General features: G+C 37.5%; 1 protein-coding gene across 1 annotated transcript in view; it reads right to left on the minus strand.

The window, feature by feature from the left end:
• Window positions 1-19,542: 19,542 nt before the first annotated feature.
• Window positions 19,543-26,602, minus strand: part of Ca8 (carbonic anhydrase 8) — an 89,052-nt gene continuing 81,992 nt past the window's right edge. The window contains exon 9 of the mRNA XM_026390799.2: window positions 19,543-21,311. The gene's annotated coding sequence lies outside the window, so the exon portion shown is untranslated. The remainder of the gene's footprint in view (window positions 21,312-26,602) is intronic.

Raw genomic sequence — 26,602 nt, forward strand, 5'->3', positions numbered from 1 at the left:
AGTGTGTGTTCAGTACTTTTTGCCCATTTATCAATTATTTGGGGGGTTTAAGTTTTTGAGTTCTTTATATATTTTGGATATTAATACCCTATCCAAGGAGCAGATGGCAAAGATCTTCTCCCATTCTGTAGGTTCTAAAGAGACTTTGACTTTGGATGTGAGATGATTAGAAGGAAGAAGAAAAGAGTAATTACTGAAATTCGCCGCATAAGTTTAAGAACTCTTTTATAGGCCTTGAGAATGGATCACAAAAGCTTCTTTTCCACATGCCAAATGACAGAGCTGGGACTGTAATCAATATCATTGATTCCAAAGCTTACATCCTTCCCCTAAACATACTAGATTGCTTTTTGCAAACTGTATTAGGTACCCAATGCTAGAATGAGCAAAACACAATTAAAGTCAAACTCAACACAGGACCTAAGATGAAGTCTTAAACTTTCAGTAACTCACTTGATGTATTTTTGTGAAAGAAGGTTATTTTTCATCGTTCCAAGCAAGATTCTTCCTGGTAATATGAGGGTGAGTGTACAGGTATATACACACACACACACACACACACACACACACACACACAGTCATGTCTCTGTATCCAGAAGGAATTAGTTCCAGTATCCTTCTCAGATACCCAAATCTAAGGATATTCAAAATCCTATATAAAATGGTATAGTATTTGCATATAACCTATAACACTCTCCTGTACATTTTAAATAATCTTATAATACCTAATATAATGTAAATGTCATGTAAATAGTTGTTATATTGTTTAGGGAATACTGACAAGAAAAAGGTGTGTACATGTTCAATTAATATCCTCACTCTGCAGTTGTTGAATACAGAGGGCACACACACACACACACACACACACACACACACACACACATATTCTCATGGTGTCAAATTTAATGAAAAGAACGATCAGGGCATATGTGGTTCAAATATACATTTATGTAACTGAAGAAAGGAAATCAATTAACCTGGCTCTTAACCTTTTAGTGTTTCCTACCAGGAACATAAGCAGCTAAGTAAAGAAATTGGCATTCTTATTCATATTTCTCAGACACTAAAGACTGACCCAAAATCCACTCTGAGTGTTTTTTGGTTAGGGTCTTGCATTTGTATTGAAATGTAAGCACAATGGGAGCGGAAATCCATTTGGTATATTCACAACCGTATCTCCAGCACCTAATATACAGACTCACATTTATTTGTTGAATGAATGGATACTGGTGGCTATAAAGGTTCCATTTATTTCTTGTTAGTGTAACTTTCCAGTTAGTATAATTTACATGGAATAATGATCCCTTAAAGAAAACCAAGATTCATCTTAAGAAATAATAACCTCCCTAGATCATGAAAGACCTTAAACAGAATGCTCAAGTTCACATTTCTCACCTCAATCCAATGGGGCCATACCCCATCCTTCACCCATGCCCAATGATGCACACCACAGATAACATATATTTCCCTTTCACCTACACTCTCAATCATCACAACATCTTTTTAACCTAAAAAGCTATTATAATTCCAATTTTACCACTTAAAAGGTAAGTCAGATTTTTAAAAAATACTTTACAAAACATTTATTTCTAAAGCATTCTTTCCAGGACTTGAACTAGTCTAAACAAAACAAAACAACAAAAGGCAAAAGAGAAAAAAATGTTTGAACCCACATAACTAAATGTCCAAAGCTGAATCTAGGTTAGTTCAGACCCAGTGATTGGAAACTTGTTTTCAGAGCGCTCATGTGGGCTTTTTTCTCTCTAGCCCTGTGAGTTTCCCTCTCTGTGAGTTGAAATTTATTCTTATAAGTGTGTATCTGAAAATTCTGAATTAATGATATCCTTATAATTTATGATCCTGGAGAAGAGTTCACTATCTCATTTTTCTAGGAAGCTCCAGAAAATTTCCCAGATGAGCCTAATTTGAACCAAGTGTCCCACCTCAAACTAATCACTGTGGCCATTTCAGTCAAATATTTGGATTGCTCAGCCTGAGTCACATTATGGAGGAAGTAACATATTGACAGTCTTGTTAGGTAGGAGGGAAGTTGTTCCTAAAAGAAATTGGTGGGCAGACTTAATGTGGGAGATGTCCGCAATACCAAAGTTCAGAAAAACTCATTCTGTATACAAAATTTCATAAACAGAAGACTGAGTACTTGAAAGTATAGCATATGAATTGTGCTGACTCAATAAACTTGAGCCTGTGCTTTAAATCCCCCAAACCCATATCCTTCCTACGATATGCATATAGCTTCCATATTTTTTTGAGCAAAATGCTGAACTACCAAAATTCTCCAAGTGAATGGGATTAACCATTGTAGACGGACATAGAAGTCTGAAACACAAAATTGAAATTCTTGCTCTATGGTCCACTGCTTTCTCTTACTGTTGGTGGTAAGGATTTGGTAATTGATCTTGCTAATACTTTGAAAATAAAACATCTTCAGTGCACTCAGTAACCAACATCAGAGGCAGTTGAGCTCAATAATAATGATGGAATATGCTTCACAGGGACAGGACCATTATGCGGTTACTCTATCTTATCTTTCATCTATTCTGTTTCATCTCCTCTCCTTTTCTCAGGTCCTACCCTATAAGGACTCTTGATTTGAATTAGTGAGGAAATGAGTGGCTTGTGAATGTATTTTTTTTTAAATCCGTTTTATCTTTTAAAAATCAAAAGGATTTTTTACTTTCTTTTCAAAGTGAAAGACAAATCTGAAAAGTATCAAGGATAGATGGAAGCATTTCCATTTATGTTACGAGGAGGCTAAGATATTCTTCTAGTGTCAACAAATGGAGAGCTTTAGTTTAAATGTTGCCAGATTCTGCCTAGGCTGCATTATTCCATTCTGCTCCACTACAAAAAAAGGAAAGAAAGCTAGATCTTTATTTATAATCTAGGATTCCTGGGGGAAAGGTAAGGCATCCTTTCTGACTCTGAGATAAATGTGTGACTTTCATTAACATTAATAGGAGTGCTTCACACTGAAAGAACCGGACTCCATGTTTTTAAATGCTTGAGTGATGATTCACACAAAGATGGAAAAAGCTATGCCCACTGCTGCAGTTCTGGGATTACGAATCACAGTAGGCTGTGCTTTTAAGACAGTCCATCCATCTGAGTCACTTCAGAACACTTGTGCAGAAAAAGATGTCACAGAAAAGCAGTACCTTGCACCAGGCACGGTTTATCACTCCAACATGAAGGGAGGAAATTTTCCCGCAACTCTCTGGTTGGAAGCTTTCTTGTAAAAAGAAAGATCTAGCTAATTGAAAAACTACTTGAGGCTCTATCTTTTCTCAGGTAGGTTCAAAGTAAAAGAAAAAAAATAATAGTACTGCTCTTGTATTTGCAGAGACTAAAGAAAAACCACTGAAATATGTGGACACAACAAAGTAATCCTGATATCTCTTTTCCTCCTGTATTTAACATATAAAGAAACACTTTTTTCATGTTAAATTCTAAATGAGAAAAAAATATATAACTTCATAATGTTTAATGATTATGGAACAGGAAAAAAAATAGTGTTTTTAAGATCCAAGGACTCCTAAAAACTAGTCTTTCAAAGTCATGTTTGTGTGAATTACTAAAGATAAAGGGAGAATAAATGACTGAAATTAGTTCTGAAGACAAATCCCCGTCAAAAGAAGAAACAGCATTAGCTTACATTAAAAGAAAGATCACTCGTGATGCCCTGAAACAGAATGAATCAATGTTTTAAAGAAATGCAAATAGTCCAAAAAGGTGTTGCTTAAAAAATAAAAGGAAAAGAGCAATGGAAGACACTCTGAGGTGGTGGGTAATGCCGTTTGTGGACACGCATGGTCTAGCCCTGGTCTGCAAGAGTAGGTAACCCTCCATCAGAGGGTGGAGCCCTATTTCTGGGGATCCCTGCAATTAGCTGTCATCCCTGCTATGCAAGCATGGGCAGAGGAGCACCAGGCACCCACTACCTGGGCTTTGCCTTATAGAGACTCGTTTACCCGTTTAGACAATCTAAATGTCTTTAGATTTGCTTGACACTATCTGGATAAGCCTGTGCAGTCCTGAAGACAATGGAGATCTACAAGTTATAAGGGATGTTCAGGAAGAGCTGAGGAGAGCACTGGGTGTGTTCCAGTTGACCCTTGCATCCTCCTGGAGAACACTTTTAGAACCAGAAACAAGACCAGAAGCCGATAAGAAAACCACACATCCTTTAGCTTCTACCAAGAAGACACTCCCATCCTGAGTGTATGACCCAGAACAACTGTGCTATCCTCAGGCTAAAAATGGTGATGTCGTTTTAGGATAACATCGAAGGCCAAGAACCTGTTGGATAATTTCCAGATTTTAAAATATTCTTACTATGAAATGATGGATTCAGCAATGATTGTCCAGAAAAGGTGGAGGGAACACACACACATCATGTTTTACAGTTCCAGAAGATAAATACGTTTGTATTTAGTTGTTACTGGGATTTGTTTGTGTCTTGTCATAGTTCAAAATATTTTATCTCATTAGAAAATCTGCCAGACAACAAAGGTGTATGGAGAAACAAGATGCTGTGAGAACTGTCAGAGATGGAAAACTAATTCTTAGCTACCCTGAGGAGTTTAAATGTCACCTGGGAAGATCAGACATGGACACAAAGTTTTCTGAAGGATAATTTACAATCAAGATCCAGGGTGGCAGGGCTGGGGTTGTGGCTTAGCGGTAGAGCGCTTTCCTAGCACGTGTGAGGCCCTGGGTTCAATCCCCAGCACCACGTAAAAATATATAAAATAAAGGTATTGTGTCAAACTACAACTAAACAATAAATTTAAAAAAAAAATAAAAAGATCCAGAGTGGCGTAGGAGACAGAGCAAAAGAGAAAATTTCTGAAATATATTTCTTACAGCCTGAGAGATTTTTAAAAAAATATTTCTTAGTCTCAGAAACATTAACAAATTATCAGAATTATCAGAATTAACAAATAATTCTCCCTAAAAGGTAAGCTGAGAGTGAGCAGCTTCCTTACTTCTGGACTTATTTAAATGCCTGATGAGTCCTTTATGAAGAGGAGAAAAGCATGGAAGGAAGAGAAGGAGGAGCCTTGGACACTGGCTTGGGTCAGGAGGCAGAGCAGGCACCTTTTCCATTTGCTTCTTGGCCCTGATCTCTCTCTACTGCCCACACCTCTGGGAGACACAACTGCCCACCCTCAGTTTTTCTCCATTCTAGTCCACCATGAATGATGTGTGCAGCCCATCTCTGGAAAACATCTACCCCACTTTCAAACCTCTTCCAGGCCTTGTTGCTATCTCTATTTGGAGGAAGTCCTATTTATCTTCCAATATCTTCAGTGTCTGTTACTGGGTCTGCTACTTAAATGCTCATTAACTTGCAAAGTGTGTTCATTATCTCCTGTAAATAGATAAAGTTTCAATTAAAAAAAATGTAACTCTCAAAGTTACATTTCACCTGGCCATTTATTCTAACCTTTCTCCATTCTATTGCATATATTTAGATTCAGCTAACGTGGTCCATTTACTGACTCTGTACCAGGCCTCCTCACACCTCACACCTTTCCTCACACTGGTATGCACACTTTTTTTTTCTTTTCTCCACACCTGCTTTTTCAGCTACCCTCTTTAATCCTCAAGTTTTGTGTCACCTCTTCCATGAAGCCTTCCCTGATCACCTCAAGATGATTTTCTTCTTTTTCTTAAACACATAATTTATGCCACTAACATGGTTTTTAGAATATACTCTGTATTATAACCAGGTGTGTTTAGGACATGTATTGAATTTTCCAACACAGTGATTGACACACAGTAAGAAGTCAGTAAGAATTTTCTGGAAGAGAGTGAGACAGTGAGAAAACTTATCAATTGTAATACTATAATGGAGTTTTGTGGTATAAATTTATAAAGGAACATAAAATAAGGCAGTAATACAAAAGGGTGTGATAAATTAGGATTGCTGGGGAAAAGAATTAAAGGAACTATTGTTAATTCACACTTATATTCTAAATCACTCCCACAAACCAATATCCTGTCCAAGGACAGACTTGTCCATTGTGTAACTGAATGAGATTTTTAGTCCCTAAGTGACCCTTAAGTCTCCTTGTCACTTAATTCTGTACTCAATGTGCTGCTGCAATGAGCCCTGCCCATTTCCTCACTGTGAATTCAATCATTTAGTAATTGTCAATTTTTATTTTTAAGAAGTGAAAGCACTTTATCTAAAATCCGGTTGAAACAATACTATTAAAATCTTAATGTGCTGGAACTAGCTTGAATACAGTAGCCTACAGTTCATATCATTAAAAGACCATCTATCTTATTTTGCTAGAGTGTTAACAGGTGAAAACTTGGGGAAGTTGTGTTAATGTTGTATATTTGTGTGACAACTAAGAAGTAGCCAAAAAGTCTGTCTCTGTGGGGGTTTCAGAGGTTTTCTGCACACTCCAAGATGAGGCAAAGACTCCATGCACTGCATTCATTTGCCTTTGAAGCTCCATCATGAAAACGTGATCCCTAGCGCAGGTGAGCAGTAGAAGATCTTTCTGTTGTCCACTCATTTGGCCCTAGGAGATGCCTAATGAATGTGGGCAATGAAGAGACAACATAAGGTTAAACACTGACTATTGAAGCAAAAGACAGCCAGGCATGGCAGTGGACACTTGTAATCCCAGTGGCTCTGGAGGCTGAGGCAGAAGGATCGCCAAGTTTAAAGCCGGCATCAGCAACTTAGTGAGCCCCTGAGCAACTTGGCTAGACCCCGTCTCTAAATAAAACATACAAAGGAGTAGAGATGTGGCTCAGTGGTTAAGCACCCCTGGGTTCAATCCCTGGTATAATATATAAAGTTATATATATATATTACATATATTATATATAATATATATTAGAATATATATATTAGAATATATATATTAGAATATATATTTTGCTTCTGATATATATATATATATATATATATATATATATATATGTATATTAGAAGCAAAATACATGAGTGTTGATACAGGAAGTCCACAGTAGGAGTTCACTTATCTTCAAAATGATTTCATTTTTTCTTATCTAAATGTCTCTTGAAAAAAAATTATATTTCCACTTGTGAAAAGAAATCGTAGGAATTTTTATCCTAAAAAATTATATAGCATACACAAAGCTGGGAATTAATTGGTTAAAATATAATGCCCACATCACCCAGGTTCTAGGTTACTACCTAAGAAGTTTGGTGGGTTGTAAGGGAATGAGGGAGATTATTCCAATTGGATCTCAGCAGAAAATGACTCTTTCTAATCAGATAAGTGATTCACGTGCCATCTGTCATTACGCTGTGAAGAAGGTCAGCATCACAAGAGAAAAGAAGCTACCACAGAGAACACAGGTGCAGTCAACAGGACAGAGAGCAGCAGAGAGACGAGGCCTCCTGCTGCCATTTTCATTCAGAAGTCCCTGAGTCACCATCATGTCACAGAACATTATAAAGGAAACACAAAAGAGAGAAAAAAAACAATCTACTGAAATGGGGAGATGTCTATTGAAAAAGACTAAAATCTGCACTTGAGCAATTCCTCTAGCAAGAAACGAAGAATGGTCTGAGGGGAAAATTATCATGAGGAAAAACACAGAATCCCCAAACAGTTGGTATAGAAGAAAACAACATGAAAAAAAAAAGGAAGGAATCGAGAGAGAACCACATGACTGCTTGGCCACATTGCTTAAGGGCTAGTGACACTTCCTCAGTGAGGAAGGATTGGGGAATTGTAACCCAGTCCACTGTATCTTCTTTAGAGTTTGTTGTAAATAATAGGTATGACTTTCTTTACCAGATTGGGCATCAAAAACGGTGACAGGGCTCTTATTTTAATGAAGGACTTGTACCTCTGTTAGTTAGATAGAAGCAGAGGGTCAGGAGTTTAAGAAAATACTTAGGAGCAAATTAGTTCATCAACAGACCTGACTCAGTGGCCCTTCAAGGTCTAAAAAGAGCTATTTCAGGACCATTGTCTGATCTCAGCCCTATAAACTATTCCACTTATAACAGAAGAAAGATAGATAAAATTAGGGGGTGGGAACCAAAGGGCAAGGATATATGTGCTCAAAGGGGCATAATTGCTAAGAAATCTTAAGCAAGATCCTGCACAATCAACACAGACCAGAGATTCCCAGGCCAAGGGAAGTGGGATGATTAAGACTAGAACCAACCAGTCACAAATTCTGTAAAACCAATTCCAGTTAGGACCCGTCAGCCAGGCCAAGATGATCAAGATCTGCCCCTAGGTTGTTAGATAATGTAGGACGTCAATCCAGAACTGAGAGGTGACTCTTGGGTGGGACCTTCTAGTCGTCTTCCTCCTACCCCAGTAAAAGCTGGGATAAAGGAAATGAGTTGTCACTTTCCTTTGTGAGGGGTCCCACTTTCTCCTTTGAAAGTATCTTTTTTGCCTTTCTTCTTTTCCTTCTAGTAAACTTTGCTATAATTCTACCAAGTCTCACGTCTTGCTTGACATCTCTTCGTACAGGAATATAAGAGCTAAGAGCACAACACAATTTCTGGTATCACTTCAACATAAACTTATTTATAGGAAATCTAAGCACTTTGCCAGGAAGGCTATTCCAAGTCTCTCTCTCTTCCTCCCCACCACCCTGCCCAACCCTGTCTGTCTCTCTCTCTCCTCTTGACTCTCTCTCCCACTCACTCCCCCTGAAGCTGTCCAATCATCCAGAGTTTAGTTCAGAGGGAGCCAGGCCCTGAGAGTTACTCATATTCAGCATAGTTATCCATATTTGTCCCCCCTAGTTATTCAGGGGGGACAAACAGACCCTGATAAGATTCCATCCTCAGCCCCCCCAATTGCTGGATCAGTCCTAACCAACAGCTCTTAGATTTTAGCATCCATCAGGAGCCAACAGGTGTGCCAGGTCCTCCGTGGGGGTATATTGCTTTCTCAGCAGCAAACTCTTATGGCTTCCCTTTAAATTTTAAAACTTGGTTAAGACTCTTAGTTCCCTCCCTCCCAGAAGAATTATAGTCCCTTGTGCAAATAGCTTCGACCCCTCAACCAAAGCTATTTTTGCCAGAGGATAGGTAGCCTTGATCAAGACAACAAAAGTTCCTGCTGCACCCTTTTCCCAAGCAACAACAGCCTAGTTGCTTACTTTTGCATCTTTACAAGGAGTCCCTCCAAAGAAGGAGAGAAAATTGTACTTTTAAGTTAGTCCCTCTGCCTAACTGTAGAAGAATCGGGCATGGTTAACTCTTTTAATTGTCTGACTCAATAAACAATAGCATACAAAATACAGTCAATTGTATTTACTTCTCATTTCACAGTTTCCCCCATCCTGGATGAATTATTTCATCATCTTCCTTCAAGAATGTCTTTATTCAGTCACCTGTTCTAGGTTGAACCTTCATGAGGAATTCAATTGCTTTTTTAAATTTATTTTTTATTTATATATGACAGCGGAATGCATTACAATTCTTATTACACATATAGAGAACATTTTTTCATATCTCTGGTTGTATACACAGTATATTCACACCAATTCGTATTTTCATACCTGTACTTTGGATAATAATGATCATCACATTCCACCATCATTAATAACCCCATGCCCCCTCACTTCCCCTCCAACCCCTCTGCCCTATCTAGAATTCATCTATTCTTCCCATGCTCCCACTCCCTATCCCACTATGAATCAGCCTCCCTATATAGAAGAAAACATTTGGCATTTAGTTTTTTGGGATTGGCTAACTTCACTTAGCATTATCTTCTCTAACTCCATCCATTTACCTGCAAATGCCATGATTTTATTCTCTTTTATTGTTGAATAATATTCCATTGTGTATATATGCCACACCTTTCTTATCCATTCATCTATTGAAGGGCATCTAGGTTGGTTCCACAGTTTAGCTATTGTGAATTGTGCTGCTATAAACATTGATGTGGTTGTGTCCCTGTAGTATGCTTTTTTAAGTCCTTTGGGTATAGACCGAGGAGATGGATAGCTGGGTCAAATGGTGGTTCCATTCCCAATTTTCCAAGAAATCTCCATAGTGCTTTCCATATTGGCTGTGCCAATTTTCAGTCCCACCAGCAATATATGAGTATACCTTTCTCCCCACATCCTCTCCAACACTTATAATAGCTGCCATTCTGACTGAAGTGAGATGAAATCTTAGAGTGGTTTTGTCTGGGAAGGAAAAGAGGTGAGAAGCAGCTCAGGTGAGGCTGCCTTGGGGAGTGGGGTTCCTGAGAGAGGAATGAGCATATTCTAACAGAACATAAACTCCAAAGAGGTCCATGACGGTCTGTGCTGAAGTCCCTTGGTGGAATAGATTGGCCCTGGAATGTTTCTCCTGGTAAAAAGAAACAAGTGAGTGAGAAAGAAGAGAAACAAGTTATGGCTGTCCTTGGGACCTTGGGCACCTATTCCAACAGCCCAGGGCTCTGCATCACTGGTGTGCATGACAGCATTTCCCTTATCAGTGAAGATGTGGACATGCCAGCCATCACCGGGCATAGAACCACACAGCTCTATGCTTATTAGAGGATTAATACAAGCCACGCAAGGGATGCAGTCAAAGCACTGAGCAGTTCTTTAGTCTTCTTATCTTAGTCTATGGCATGAGAGTTTTCATGTTTGCTATTTCAACATACTGATATTACCAGTTAGAGAAAACCCCCATTTCTAGGAATGAAAACCTGAGGTCATCCTTGTCCATCAACTTGGATCAGAAATGAGATCTGGGAAGATAAAAAATTCAAAAAATAGGCTATTTTTGGCACTGGAGCCTGGGGTGCTGAGAAGATGACTACAGGATAATGTATACTACAGTTTGCAGAAAGAGTAGGGAGTAGGTTGGCTAGCTGAGGTTGCCCAGGCAGCCTACCCACTTAATGTCTCTCAACTCTGCAAGGGTCAGGCTTGTGCTCTTGTCTTGCATTGCTATACTATGAATACATAAATAAAAGAAAGGGATCAGCAAACTCCTATCAGGACTGGTGAACATGGGTTATGGGTCAGCAGTCATGCCCTCCTGGATCCCAAAGTCTCATGATGTGGTTAGTTCTAACCTTTAAACTTTAGCTTATTCTGGGCAACTAAAACTTGAGCTTTTTGTCCAGTAGGCATCCATTCTCACTTTACTTGAAATAAACTTTGTTCTCGTACTCAATGTGCCTCAACTTGCCTTTTAGGTTGACAATTACTAACACAGCGCCTGAAACTTTTATGTGTTCAATAGACACTTGTAGAATGAGCGAATGAGCTCTTTTGTAAGTCATTAAAACAGAACTGTGGAAAAGAGGCTTCTCTCACGTTTTGGATATTCCTATGAGTGATGGAAGAATAACGGTATATACTTAGACATGCCCATGAGTTCTAAAATTAAAACAAACATCTCAAGATTCCTGTCTTGAAGGAATCTTGAAGGTGAAGAAATTGAGACCCAATGAAATTAAGGCCATGTATCACGGGTTGGACTGTGAGCCAGACCTCAAATCGAGTCTGGCTCCAGTCTATGCCTTGAACCTCTTTATCACTTACCATACAACCCATATGGCAGGATGTAACCACGTGACCATATTACCAGGAATTTGTCACAAGCCGGTATCCCGACCGAGCACAGTGTTTTTACCAACACTACCCTGATTCTTCTAAGGCATTGAACTGTGTCTTCCACATGCCTTGCTCCACTGGGAATCTGGCTGCAGTGAAATTGTCTACTTCTTTTGTGATCTCTCCATGTCTTCCTTCACTTCTCATCTACACCAAGAGTACACTTGTGTACATCACCTTCTGCTTGGAGCAGCTCTTTGCCCTTCATAGATCATGCTAAGGCACCACTTCCACACCTCAGCTGGAGATGGATGGCTCTCTGTTACTTCTTTTCTTGCCTCACAAGGGGATGGTGGGAACTAATGGTGCTGGACAACTTCTATTTTGTTAACAGTACAACCCAGAGGAAAGATCCTAAAGTAATTCAAAATATAAACAGTTCTATGAATACATTCATACTTGGCACATTTTTCTTTCTGCTCACTTGTTACTTGTATCCCACAGCAGTGCCACTTAGTACATTTGCTCACATTTATATAAGTAAAAAAAATCATTTCCTTGTGTTCTACAAGTATGAATTCCTCTTCTTGGGGATATCAGTTTATCCACAATATGACCCCTGTTCAGGAACTGTGGACTCAGAAAATAAAAATCTGTAAAATTAGACTTTTCTTAATATCTTTTTGTTTTCTCCCAAACAACTGCCTGTTTCTGGACATGCATGAGGTTGGCCTTCATGCCTAGGAAGCATGAGAATGGAAGCAGTTTCCTTTCTTTAAAATCATCCAAAGAGATTTCACTGGACTTGACTGTGAATTTTTTAGAGGAGTTCCAAATATGTTTCTTTAATATTTGTGACTATTTCATATAAAGATAATTTCTATAATTAAGTAGGAAAAAAAAGGAAAAAGAAATCATGTACATTATAAGGCGGGGGTTATGAAGACTATTTCATTCAAATGAAATTTGTTCAAAAACATATTTGCAAGTAAATTTATTTAATGTGACTGAAATGGCAAGGGGTTGATTTTCATCCCAGTCTTGTGTTGTAATAATAGCATAAATTTTCTGTATGCCAGAAAGAAGCATCTTCCTGGTATCAAAGAAAAAAAAATTTTCCTATAATGTATAAAGAGTTCCATCTGCATTTTGAAAAAAAATCCCTTTTGACCAGATTCTAATATAAGTTCACAGAAAAATTCCTATTGAGGCTGACTGAATTCCAATATAATTTGAAAGCAATTAAACTTTATCAAAGGAATTATGCGATAGAGTTATCCTGGAAATAAATTAGGCCCAAAGGAAGTAAAACTAAGACTTTGGAGCAGCTCGAAGACTTTTGAATTCTATTGATTCACTAAAACTCCAGTAGTGGGTAACACATTATGAAGATTCATTCAGCCTTTTGAAATGGAAAAGTTTCTTCAAACTCAATTGTACATTCTTAAAGGATCTTTCTTGTATAACCTGAGGTTTAAAACCTCTGTATACTGTATTAAAACAAAATCTGATTCAGCACAAGGTTTACCATTTAAAACACTTTCTTCTGTGTTCCTTTTGTCTTTCTGAAAAACCTTGAAAGAGTCAGCTTCAACTCTCCACCTGACCATTGCTGTGAGTGTCAGGTGTACTCTCATACAAAAGCACCACCAGAAATAACTCTAGACAAAGGAAGGGAACACAGAAAAAGAGACAAAACATCATTCTTTGTGCATATCCTTAGGGCCACATTACATCATTGCTGTGAAATGCTTTATCTTTATCATAATACTCTATACTTTGACCCAAGGCAATGCACTGCATTTAACCAGCAAAGGATGCCTTTTATCATCTCAATATTTGCTTATATTAATATACTAATAGAAGGACATGAATAGCATTCTAAGGAAAGTGAGGTTTCCCGTGGATGTGTAAGCAATGTGATTCTGCAATCTGTACACGTGATAAAAATGGGAGTTCATAACCCACTTGAATAAAATGTATGAAATACGATATGTCAAGAGCATTGTAATGTTTTGAACAAACAATTAAAAAAAAGAAAGAAAGAAAGTGAGGTTTCCTGGGTGTCTCTCTATTCATGTGCCATCTTGTAGTTGGTTGTGGAGTTACGACTCAAACATCATTTACCATCATGTACTAATTAATCACTTTTAGTTAATTAGGTAAAATGGAAACAAAATGGAAAAACATAATTTCAGAGTAATTAATGCAATAAGTTAATGACTGATACGGTTATGTTGACTTCATTGTTATTTTAAGAAACATTCCCTTTTAGACTTTAAATGATGAAAAATGTGTGAACCCACCTTCAACTGTAATGATGACGTTTGACACAAATTTTTAAAATATACACTTATTCAGGTGAAAATTTCAAAAAGGAACCAGTAGTCTGACATTATAAGTAACATACCATCTTAAATGTCCCAGAATTACATCCAGGATGGCAAGATGGGCAATGTGAGGAACTCTGCAGACTGCTCCCTAGTGAATCCACCACAACTGGTAGGAATTACTAAATGTGTGTGCATGTGAGTACAAGCAAGTGCACGTGTGCATGTGTGTGTGTGTGTGTGTGTGTGTGTGTGTGTGTGTGTTGTCTGGAAAATATCCTAAGGGCATGCAACAAATGGAGAAATATTTATCCTAGAAAATCTGCTAAATCTCAGTAATAAGAGTGAAGGTGTTTGATTTGAAATTTGATCCACAAACCCACTCCTTTCTTTCCCTACCACAATTCAGTGCAATTAAACCTCTTTGCAGGGGTGAGGGGTGGGGGAGTCGGGGTGGAGTATGACCAATCTATACAGCAGGTTGAAAATAACTGGGGCCTGGAATACCCTGACCCTGACTCATATGGTGGAGATTCCACATGGGAACAGCAAGTCACAAAGTCCTGAGGCTACTATCCCCACCCCACTCCCTGTTTGCTGGGAAGAATGCCATTCCATGAAAAGCAAGCCACCATTCCCAACCACAGCTCTGGAGCTGTGGCTCAAAAGATTTTTCACTGGGCAAGAGACAGTAGATAAGAACATGGAGCACGACAGCTCTATGCAAAAGCCTGACTTTATTAGTAAAAATGTGTGATAAATTCAAGCCCAAAGATGCACTGAGAAACAATGAAGATTTCTGTGGCAATTAATTAGGTGGAAGCTGTTAGCTATACTAGAGCAACAAGGTAAGCTCTAGATCAGCTAATTTATCAAGAGAAAGCCAGGAAAAGACCATTAAGAAGAACCCTTGAATGTAACTAGAAATGCATCCTTCCTCTTGTCTGCCATCTTGTCAAACGATGAAATCAGCCTAAGTGTCCATCAATAAAAAACAGATAAAGATAATGTGGTATACATACATGATGGAGTTTTATTTAGCCATAAGAAGAATAAAATTTATGTCATTTTCAGGAAAATGGATGGAACTTGAGACCATCAGGTTAAGCAAAGTAAGTCAAACTCAGAAGGTCAAGAGTCATGTTTTCTCTCCTATGTGGAAGCTAGAGAGGATAAAGGAAAAGAAGTGGGCAGGGGATCTCATGAAAATCAAAAGGAAATCAGTAAAGGAGAGGAACCAGGAGGTGGGAAGGAGAGGGAAAGTGCTAGGGAGTGATACTGACCAAATCACATTGTGTGCATGTACAAACACGTAACAACAGATACAAACAAGACTATAATGCAGCAAAGGAAGGGAGGAAGGAAGGAAGGGCAGGGAAGGGGAGGGGAGGGAAAAAGAAGAGGAGACAGAAAAGGAGAAAGAAGGAGGAAGGAGGAAGTAGCAATGAGGAGGAGGAAGATGAGAAAAAAAGAACAACAACAGTAACAACTACCACTACCACCCTGCTCAGGTGGCTAGAACAAACCTTAAAGACAGGCCTCAAAGCTACCCCTGAAAAGGGGCTCAGATTGCATTGAATCAGATATAGAGCAAGTTATGTCTCAAGGCACTGCCAAAACAATACAGCAGCCAGCCAGCCAATGGCAGAATCTAACAGGTACTTTCGATAACCAAGGAAAAATACACATTAAAATACCATCAACTCAGAGTGACTGTGAACATGTCTAGGAATATGGTCTCTGAGGAACCACATCATAGGCTTCACATTGCAGGAGTAGTAGACTTGATAAAAAAATAGTCTATCTAAGTCACTAAGAAAATAAACAGGCAAACAACAACAGAAACAACCCCCAGGAGGTGAAGAAGGGAAGGATCAGAAAGAATGCAGAAGTTCAGAGAAATATGGGAGTCCTTTAAGTGCATTAATATTAATGTGAGTTGAAGAGAGAGAGATGTAGAAGAAAGTTATTCCAAGAAACAATGGCCCAAACTCATCAAATTTGATGAAAAATATTAGCATACACATCTAAGAAGTTCAGAAAACCCCAAATACTATAAAGAGATTCACACACCAACCTACTATAGTAAGAATGCTGGGGGAAAAGGAAAATTCTGATGGAGGCAAAAGAAAAATGATTTGTTATGTGGAAGGGAGCTCCACTGAGTTTAGAAGATGATATCTGAGCAGACACAATGGAGGCCAGAAGGCAGCGGGATGTCCTGTCAGAAACCAAAGGTTGTTAATCAAGAATCTTACATCCAGCAAAACCAAGTTCCACAAATAAAGGTAAAATGGAGCCATTCCATGTGAACAGAAACTAAGAGGGCCTCTTGCTAGCAGTCTTGTCCTTTAAGAAATACAAAAGAAAGACTTTGGCCTGAAGCCAAGTGATCCCAGACACTAATCTAAGTTCTCAATAACAACAACAACAACAAAGTAAATCTAATTAGGTAATTATAAAAGAGTGAATTCGCATTTGTTACTTCTTATTTTTTAAAAAAACAGTTGTTTAAAGCAATATGATATAATTATACCATTAGGCCTAGAACATATACAGATGTATTTAACAATAGCAGCATAAAGAAGGTAGCTGAGAGCAAAGCAGTACTGGAGCAAGAAAACAACTACAGAGGGTTACCTAAATGCCCAGGACCAAATGAAAACCAGAAGCAATAAACAAGAAGGCTAATACAAGAAGCTCTATACACATATACCTACTCTACTTTCTTTGTGTAACTTATTTAATATGCATATAATTATGTACAGTAATGATCATAAAATGCATTATTGAATTTGATATGCATACACACATACATATATATGTAAATATGTATATACAACAATATAGCACAAAAAAGGAAGAAACGATAGAACTATTTAAGAGGTAACTAAGTAGCTCACTGTAACCAAGTTTATATAAATTGGAAGTAGATTCTGATAAATTAGTACGTCTATGAAAAGCCCTAGAGCAACCACTAAGAAAATAAACTCAAAAAGTGAAAAATGTCATAAAAGTAATTGAATCCTTATGCTTGAAAAATATTCATTTAATGTAAAAAATCAGTAGAGGAGGAACAGAGGAACGATAACAAAAAAAAAGACATGTTAAAAACAAAAGGCAAAATGATAGACATAAATCCAACTATCAAAGAAATTAACATTAAATGTAAATGGGTTAAATAAACCAAAAAGCAGAGACACTGTAAGACTGAAATTTTTAAAAATGATCCAACCATAAACTGACTACATGGACACAATTTAGATTCAAAAATATAAATAAATTGAATTTTAAAAATGTATCCTGTGAACAGCAACTCTAAGAAAGGAAGTGGCTATAATATTATATTACAAAGTCTATATTAAAGTGAAAATGTTACTAGAGAAAAGATGGATAATAGGGGATAGGAAAGGTAGCAGAATACAACAATTACTAATAGGGCATTATGTAAAATTGTGGATGTGTAACCAATGTGATTCTGCAATCTGCATTTGGGGTAAAATTGGAAGTTCATAACCCACTTCAATCTAATGTATGAAATACGATATGTCAAGAGCTTTGTAATGTTGTGAACAACCAATAAAAAAAAGAAAAAAAAAGAAAAGATGGATATTTTATAATAATGATAAAAGATAATTCCATCAAAAATATGTAACAGTTGCACACACACACACACACACACACACACACACACTCCCAAAACAGAGACCCCAAACCCAAAATACATGAAGGAAAAAAAATGACAGAACTGAAGGGAGGAGGAACAGATGACTCATCAATAATAGAGACTTTAATTCCCTACATTCAATATTAAACAGAAATAGGGAGAAGATTAACAAGGAAATAGAAGGCTCAAACAACACTATCAAACAGCTAGATCTAACAGACATCTATAGAACACATGATCCCACAACAGTAGAATATACAGTTTTCATAAGTGCACACTTAGTGTTCTCTAGGACAAACCACATGCTCGGCCACAAGAGAAGCTTTAATAAATTTAACAAAATCAAGATTATATGAAGTATGTTCTCTGACCACTGAGACAGGGGCAAAGGACAGGTAGCTGGTTATCAAAGAAAAAGAAAGGGGTAGACAGCATTTCCCCACTGACCAGTTGCTAACACCTCCAGGGGAGGGGAAGGATCACACTTTCCAACACCTAGGATTGTTCCCTAGGGCAACTTTCTTTCCTGCCTGTGGTCATGTAGGCAAGATAAGAGGAGGAGGGGTCATGAGAAGAAAGGAAACCTAAAATCTATGAAGGGGCAAGATACCACCATTACCATTCCCAGGGTCACCAGCTCTGGGTCCAGGCTCCTCTCAGGAGCTTTGTTCTCTCTCTCTCCCTGTCTCCTCCCCACTCTGTCTTCTATTCTTAAATAAAATTTGCTTTCTACTCTTGAATTGGCACTTGGATGCAGACAAAGCAATGCTTAAGGAAAATGTATAACTATAAACACCTTGATTAATCAATAATCTAATCTTCCCCCTCAAGATACTGGAAAAACACATAAAATCCAAGGCAAACATTAAGTAAGAAAATGAAAAAATAAAGATTAGAGCCAAGATTAAGAAAACAGAGAATAGACATGCAATAGATTAAACCAACCAAATCAAATTTTGGTTCTTTGGAAAAGTCAACAAAATTGGTAAGCCTTTAGGTAGGCTGATCAACAACAAAAATAAGATGACTCAAATTATCTTACCTGACAAAACTTCTGAGAACAATATTACTTGACACATGCAGATGCAGGTGATATCTGAAAGCTATATGCAAAGCTTTTGCTGTTTTTGTAAACAAAACCCACCCTAAGTCAAATTTCAAGATGTGTGAAATTTGTCAATTATCCCCAGCTAATTACCTCCCCTTTTGCTCTGAGAAGTTCCCTCTCAAGTCCCATTGCATAGCTTTTAGTTTTCTTTGCCCACCTAGGATCAAAACAAAAGAGAAATCAGTATCTGCGGTTTTGTTGATAGACAAATTGCCCTTTCAAAGCCCTTCCTACAAACACTGGTGTTCTGAGTCTGAGGTATGCAATTGAGATGTAACAGGTTTTCCATATTAAACAATACTAACCGTCCACACAATCTCACCATCTGAATCAAATAGTGCATTTCAGAAATTCACAGAAAATAAATTTGATTGCTTCCCCCCGCCAAAATAAAAAAGAGAAAAAGACAGAAAGAAAGACAGAAAGAAAGACAGAAAGAAAGAAAGAAAGGAAGGAAGGAAGGAAGGAAGGAAGGAAGGAAGGAAGGAAGGAAGGAAGGAAGGAAGGAAGGAAGGAAGGAAAGAAGGAAGGAAGGAAGGAAAGAAAAACATCTTGGAGAATGAAATATGGGAAACTAGATATCACCATGGAAGTCATTTATATTAGTTTTTATTGTTATGTTTGTCTATATTGTAAATTTCAAAGAGAGATGGCAGGAGGCTGTAGAAAGCCTGAGAAGTAAAGTCCAAGCACAGACCCTGGCTGTTTAGGAACAGAAGAGACCAGTATCTCTGCACTGTTTTCTCCCAGGTCTTGAAGAAGGTCTACCAAAGGAGAAAAAGTAGCACCACATGACTAGTCATACAAGTAGGGCTTCAGATCTAGTCTTCGGAAGTTAATTACACAGGAGGCTACCTTCTGCAGCCCACGTTTGCACATATGTGGTAATAGTACTTGGCTGTAAGATGTATATAGAACAATTTTTTTTTCAAAAATGCTTGTTTAACTCCTCATTTGTGAATATCAAGAATTACAAAAAGCAAGTATCCAGGACTGGGGCTGTAGCTCAGTGCTAGAGTGCTTTTCTTGCATGTGTGAGGCACTGAGTTCAATCCTCAACACCACACAAAAATAAATAAAGTGAGATATTCTGTCCATCTACACATGCTCTCCTACTGCTGCCCTACTGTGGTCAAGGGCTACAGAGATATCCCAGCCCTTTGCAAGTTCTGCTCTCCTCATTGCTGTGGCTCTAGTCCTTTCTGCTCCTGACCAGTACTCCATGATGAATCTTTCTTGCTTCCATTCTCAGTGAAATCTGGTTTTATTTGTTCGTTTTGTACCAGGGATTGAACACTGGGCTGCTTAATCACACTGAACCAGATACCCAGCCCTTTTTTTTTTTTTTTTTTTTTTGAGACAGGGTCTCACTAGGTTGCTCAGGGCCTGGATAGGTTGCTGAGGCTGACTTTGAACTTCTGATCAGTGTACCTCAGCCTCCTGAGCCACTGGGATTACAGGCATTCACCATGGTACCCAGCTGGTATGATTTTTATTTGTATTAATGCTCCTATTAATACCACCTCTACCCAACACATCTAAAACCTCTGAACTCATAGTTATTCTATACCTTTCTAACTTAGACATTTTATATCACAAAGTGCCTTCAAGTTGGAGCTGTTATTTAAGTCATTTGTTTTACAACAATTATAACAACAACAGATATTTATTGAGTACTTGCTTTTTATCAGGCACTCTACTTCTTTACATAAATTATCTAATTCTATCACATTTAACTGCAACTAAGTATATACTTCAATTTACCAGTAGTACTTAAAATGAATTAAAATAAGAATATTGCTGCTCAAGTTTGAAAGAAATGTTTTTAACATAACAAAGAGGTGAAATCCATAGAACAAAACACTCTGAAGTTTTACAAAGTGTAAAGCACTAAATTAATACTGGATACTATTAAATTTGTATTTCTGTTTGTGGAAAATAAAGCTATCCCTAGTACACTGTACCCACCTTTTTAAAATCATGTTTCTTATACTTTTCTCAAATTATTAGAAACCACAGCTTCAGATATGTCAAATAAATATGACTGCATTCACATGTTCAATTAAATCCTTTAAGAATGTAATGTATAAGGTATGATGCTGAACTAATTCCCAAAATATTTTCCATGACAACCAGTCTGACATTGTGGTATGAGTATTGGAAAATAATATGAGACATGATTTGTACTAATTTTTTACAATGCATTTTGAAGCTCTAGGCTGTTCTTGATCAAAACTCTTATTTTATTACCAAGAATTATACTCATCTTTGGATGAGTGAATTTTCTGTTGGAGACAGGAAATGAATGACTGCTAACGCTGGTAATGTATTTTTCCTGTCTCAATATTAATACATAATATATATTCATATCAATAACAACTCTGAAAACTAGTTTCATTCCTTCTACACATTAGCAATAAACAGTATGTGCAAAAATATGAATACTAGCAGCAGTGATGTGGATATAATATGGGATTTCTTTTGAATGTACAGCCATTTCTAATATTTCATTACAGCATTGTACAGGAAACTGTCATAGATGTCCATCAAAACTGGATTAGAGGAAGACAAACAATGCAGGCTTTGAGGATAAATTGAAGCTGCAGCTCAAAAGTTTCCATTTCTCATCCAAGGACACCATAGGACCATTGTCTTCCTCCTGTAGGCAAAAAGAATGAATCAATTATGTTACGGTCATTCCTCTACAACAGACTGAAAAGTCTTTCCACAGTTCAATCACAGAGAGGAAAAGCTAGCAAATCTATAAGAAATTTAGAAAGATCTTGATGTACAAGTTCATTATCTCTGCATTTTTTTCCACAAAGTCCACCATGATTTTATTTCTATGACAGATAATGGGTACAAAATTTCACAGAAACTAATATTTTCTACCAAAATAAATAAATTAATGTTTGAACTGTTTTATAAACAAAAAAATTGCTTTTCATATTTATGAAGTAAAAATAAGGTTTTAAATCACTGCCATTAAATTCATGTATACGAATCACAGATAAATGGTAATCCAAGAGCACAAAGAACACTTCTTTGTCCACAAACTTTAAAATTCAATTAAATACATGGACAAATAATAAGTACTGCTTAACATATGAGACAACAGCACTTTTTGAGATGATGAAAAACATGCTTTCTACTTATGGAAAGGACATTGGCTAATATTTTAGTTCAACAACATTCTACTTGCAACACCAGCAAAGAGAGTGGGAACATGACACTTCTACATTTACAGATGCCTCATGTAACCTGGTCCAATCTTTTAGACAATAAGCACCTACTGAAATTCCAAACGCATATACTTTTTCACCTGGGATTATACGCCTGGCAAGTTATAATACAGATAAAATCATCCAAACATACAAAGATTTTATGTGAAGATATTCACAATAGAGAAGTGGAAAAAAATGGCTTCCTTCCTTAATAAATCACAATACAGTGAAGTACTTTAGGATGTGTATCTGTGGATTTGCTTGATCACATGTACATAAGTGTATGTGTATATGTATAATTTCTGAAATAATCTCCCAGAAAATATTTATAATCTTGGGTATATATTTCCAAACCGCATTTCAAATAGGATAGCAAATCCTGATGAAATCTTTTAAGAAATTTTAAGAATTTATTTTTAATTAAAAGGTAAAATTGTATATATTTATCATATACAACATTTTGAAATATATATGTATGAACATGTTTGTGCACATAATGGAATGGGTAAATGAACCAAATTAATGTATTACCTCACATAGTTGTCATTTTGTGGTGAGAACACTTAAAATCTATTCTCTCAGCATTTTTCAAGAATACAATATTGTCTCCTCCTAAATGAAAGTTTGCAAACTTTGACCAACCTCTTCCCAACTTTGTCTCCTGGAATCAGATCTGTAAGATTGAGCCTCAAAGAGAGGTTTTCAAAGGTAAAGGAGGACATTGTGTATATATTTTTACAAGTCCACAAATTATAAAATGATATAAAAATGATAATCAAATTGTAAAATCACTGCATTTCAGAGGTAAATGGAGCCTGAAAGTCACACTATATGAATTTTCTGCAAAAAGTAAATAGTCCTGAGCCCAGTATTTCCCAAAATGTGTTCCATATAACACAAGAAGTTGATTGAAAAAAATGAATCCATGTACCACGGAGTCACCAGGTGCAATAGCATGCACCTGTGATCCCAGCAGCTCAGGAAGCTCAGGAGGCTGAAGCAAGAAGATTGCGTGTTCAAAACCCACCTCAGCAAAAGGGAGGTGCTAAGCACTCAGTGAGACCCTGCCTCTAAATAAAATACAAAATAGGGCTAGGGATGTGGCTAGGTGGTCGAGTGCCCCTGAGTTCAATCCCTGATAACCTCCGTCCTCCCCCCCCCAAAAAAAATAAACCCTAGAGACTCTGGTAACGTAGAGTTAATTCAAAACCACTACAATCTGTAATCTGCTACTGTGCACTGTAAATATCCACAGGGAGGATATTCTATCTGGAAGTCTGCAGACACACGTGGACAGTCCCTCCTGATTTAACCCATAACCCTGGTGGGCCAGTGGAGAGCTCACCTGGGAATGACTGGTGTAGAGGTATATTTTCTAAGTTACGAAACATAATTTCATTTTAAGACTATATCCAAACTTTCAAAACTTAAGCTACCAGGGTCCAAAATATCAGTGAAGAGATGGGTGGGCAAATGTGCAGTTACTCTAACCACCAGATCATGTCTTCCCAAAGAGGCAACATTTTAACAATTAGCTCACCCCTACAGGTCAAAAGATACACATGCCCACTTATGTCCTTTTCATTTTCGAAGCTCAAGGACATGATTCAGGGGATTCCCAGGGTGTGCTGAAGGAATTCTAATTTACCTGGGTATATAATCTGCTGGTGAATTTGGTTACTTGCTCGCCTAAAATTTCTCTCACAGAGAAAACTAAAAATAATACACTATGATGTTGAGTTTTCACACTCTAATATTATTTAAACAGAGAAAATGACACTCCCCAATGCCAAGACTTTCTGAGAATGATCTTTATATTAGTTCTCCTTCCAAATGCACACTTGATGTCATTTACTTCAGGTATAGGTTATCTGGAAATACACTTCAATCGATCACATTCTAGGGTATGGATTTGGAACCAAGGAAACCCATGTTCAACTTTCAGATCCTCCACCAAATTACTGTAAAATTTTAGGCAATGCCACGACCCTTTGGATCCCCGAATAACAATAACTACTACCTAGGGAGTGTGTGAGAATATGACAATAGGTATAATATGCTGAGTATAATATGTGAAGATTCCCATGTCATTTGTCTGAAATTTACTTCCCACAGTCAGTTTCCATGTGATAGAAATATGTGTGGTCTCATCTGCGTTGTTAAGACCCAGCACAACATCTTATCCAAAGAAAACATCCCAAGAAAATGTGTGTGTGTGTGTGTGTGTGTGTAGAAAAGTGGAGAAAACAGTAGCAAGTACTCCTGCTTGAACTTTTGCTTTTTTGTGTGTCAAAATTATACATAGTTTAAAGGTTTAAATAGTTCCAACATGTTTGCTATAAAAACTATCTTTTCCCTATCCCATGTGTCAACCAATTTCATATTCCTCTACTCTTTTCTCTGATTATTTTATTGATACTCTAGAGCCAAATGGCACGGTTGTTGACTACCATTCAATTTGTTTTCATATTATATACCGACTTTCCCTGTGGAGGTTGAAGATCTGCCCTCCTTCCCTCCTGTCAGCTACCCTTACCATGTGTGCATTCACCTATACACACACTCCACTCCAGACACACATAAATCCTTCCTGTCACCCCATCCTCCAAATAGTTATGCAGTAATTTTTGTTGAGACTTGTTATGTTTATAAATAAGTCTAGTTTGCAATCTTGTTTACCTAATCCTTATCTGAGAATTATGTGACAAATGAACACATGAAATAAATATGGTTGTTTTTGTTTTGAAAGAAAATATTTAGTTTCTATTATTGTAATAATATAAATATTATTAGAACTGAATTACATGTCTTCATTCAAATTCCCTTCCACGAACGATGTTTTGTTTATGTCAGAATGAATAAGTATCTTGAGTTTTTATATCTAGTTTTCTGATTCAAACCAAAACTACTTACCAAGTGCCTGACTCTCCTCTCAAGTTAAAAGAAACCCAGCATCATATCATGGGAGAAAGCTCTTCTAGAGCCTTCTCCCTAGTTCACACCTTAATGCCCTCCATGCCGATGGATTGCTCCACCATCATCTTGGACATTCCCCCTGGCCTTTCTGCTTTGCTGGATTTCCTGTTTTCTGGATATCACATTTTTTTTCTTGGCTCATTTCTTCACTTTGGTGAGACACATCTAGTAGCTTCTTGAGAAATAAATTTTTGATGACCTTGATATCTGAAAATGACTATGCTATTTACACCCTTGATGGGGAGTTTCGGTAAGAAATTCCTTAGGTGCTTTAGACTTTTCTGCAGATTTCTGTGGGTCATGATCACTGACTTTTTCCTTTAGCTTTTCTGCTCACAAGTCAAATTCTAGTTCCTTGATATTTACCTATTTTCCCCCTAATTTCTCTCTCTGTGTTCTGAAATATCACAATGATGGTGCCTTGATGGGAGTATATTTTGATATACTGTGCTAGAAAGCCTTTGGGTCTATTTTATCTATAAATTTACGTCCCCAAGTTCTGAAAAAAAATGTTTTGATTGATTCTGTTGCTGTGTTCCTCTCCTTCATTTTGTGTTTTCTTTCTAGTTTCCCTATTAATAATAAATCACATTGATTAATCCTCTACTTCTCCTTATTCTCTACTATGTTCCATCATTTAGCCTTCCCTGTATACTAAGACATTACAAATTTTTTAAGATTCTGTAGTAAAGTGCTTAAATATGCTGCCATATTTTCAATTTCTGAAAGCTTTTTGATTCATGAATATTTTTTTAAATCATCTTGCCAGACACAGAGGTTCATGCCTGTAATCCCAGCAACTCAGAAGGATCACAAGTTTGAGGCCAGCCTCAGCAACTTAGTGAGGCCCTAAGCAACTCAGTGAGACTTCATCTCAAAGAAAAAGAAAGGTTGGGGATGTGGCTCAGTGGTTAAGCACCTCTGGGTCCAATCTCTGTTACCTCCCTCTTCCCCGCAAAAAAACATCCTATTCTTTCTATATGTTTGCTATTTCTTTCCTCACCTCTCTGAAAATAGGACATTTTGAAGTCTTTTGCTTCCTGTTAAGTATTTATTTCTTTAAACTTGCCTTTTTTTCTAATTTGGGTATTTCATAGTACAGACACTCTGCAAACAATCCTTAACTACTCATATCTTAGAGAGAAGAACAACTGCGACAATCAAGGGCACTGGGAAGGCCTGTGTGTCATGAGCTCACCACAGGATGAATCTGATGGGGCTCTTTTGGCCCTTTGATTGGTCAGATCCTGCACAGAAGATCTACCCAGTTTTCTGTATGGGGAGTAGTATTGAAGGCCAAGTGGAGGGGAAGGGAGCATGAATTCTGAGAAAATTACTAATTTACCCTTTTGTTTTTGGCAGGGGTGGTGGTGTTGAGGTCTTACGAGTTTCAGTTGTGCCTATATTCTTTCATACAGAGATTCTTTTCATTCTCCCCAGAGGAAGAGCATCTCTAGGCATCCTCCAGGCCTTGAGGATTTGAAGAAGTAACTGCTTCTGAAACAGCTCTTAACCAATACAGGGGATGTGAGCCTCCTTTCATTCCAACATCTAGAAATACCTGTTGCCAATTCCTGGGACTTGGAGCGATCCTATCAATCAGAGAAACAGTCTTGTTCCTCACATCTGCTACATCCATTACCACACAACCATCTGCTTCCAGATTCCAAAATACAAACACTTTTGTCTCCCCTCTTGCTTTCTCCATCCCTTGGGTTTGTGTACCTAAAAATCTCTTTCCTGTTATTCT

Source organism: Urocitellus parryii, chromosome 7 (assembly GCF_045843805.1).
Source record: "Urocitellus parryii isolate mUroPar1 chromosome 7, mUroPar1.hap1, whole genome shotgun sequence".
NCBI lineage: Eukaryota > Metazoa > Chordata > Mammalia > Rodentia > Sciuridae > Urocitellus > Urocitellus parryii.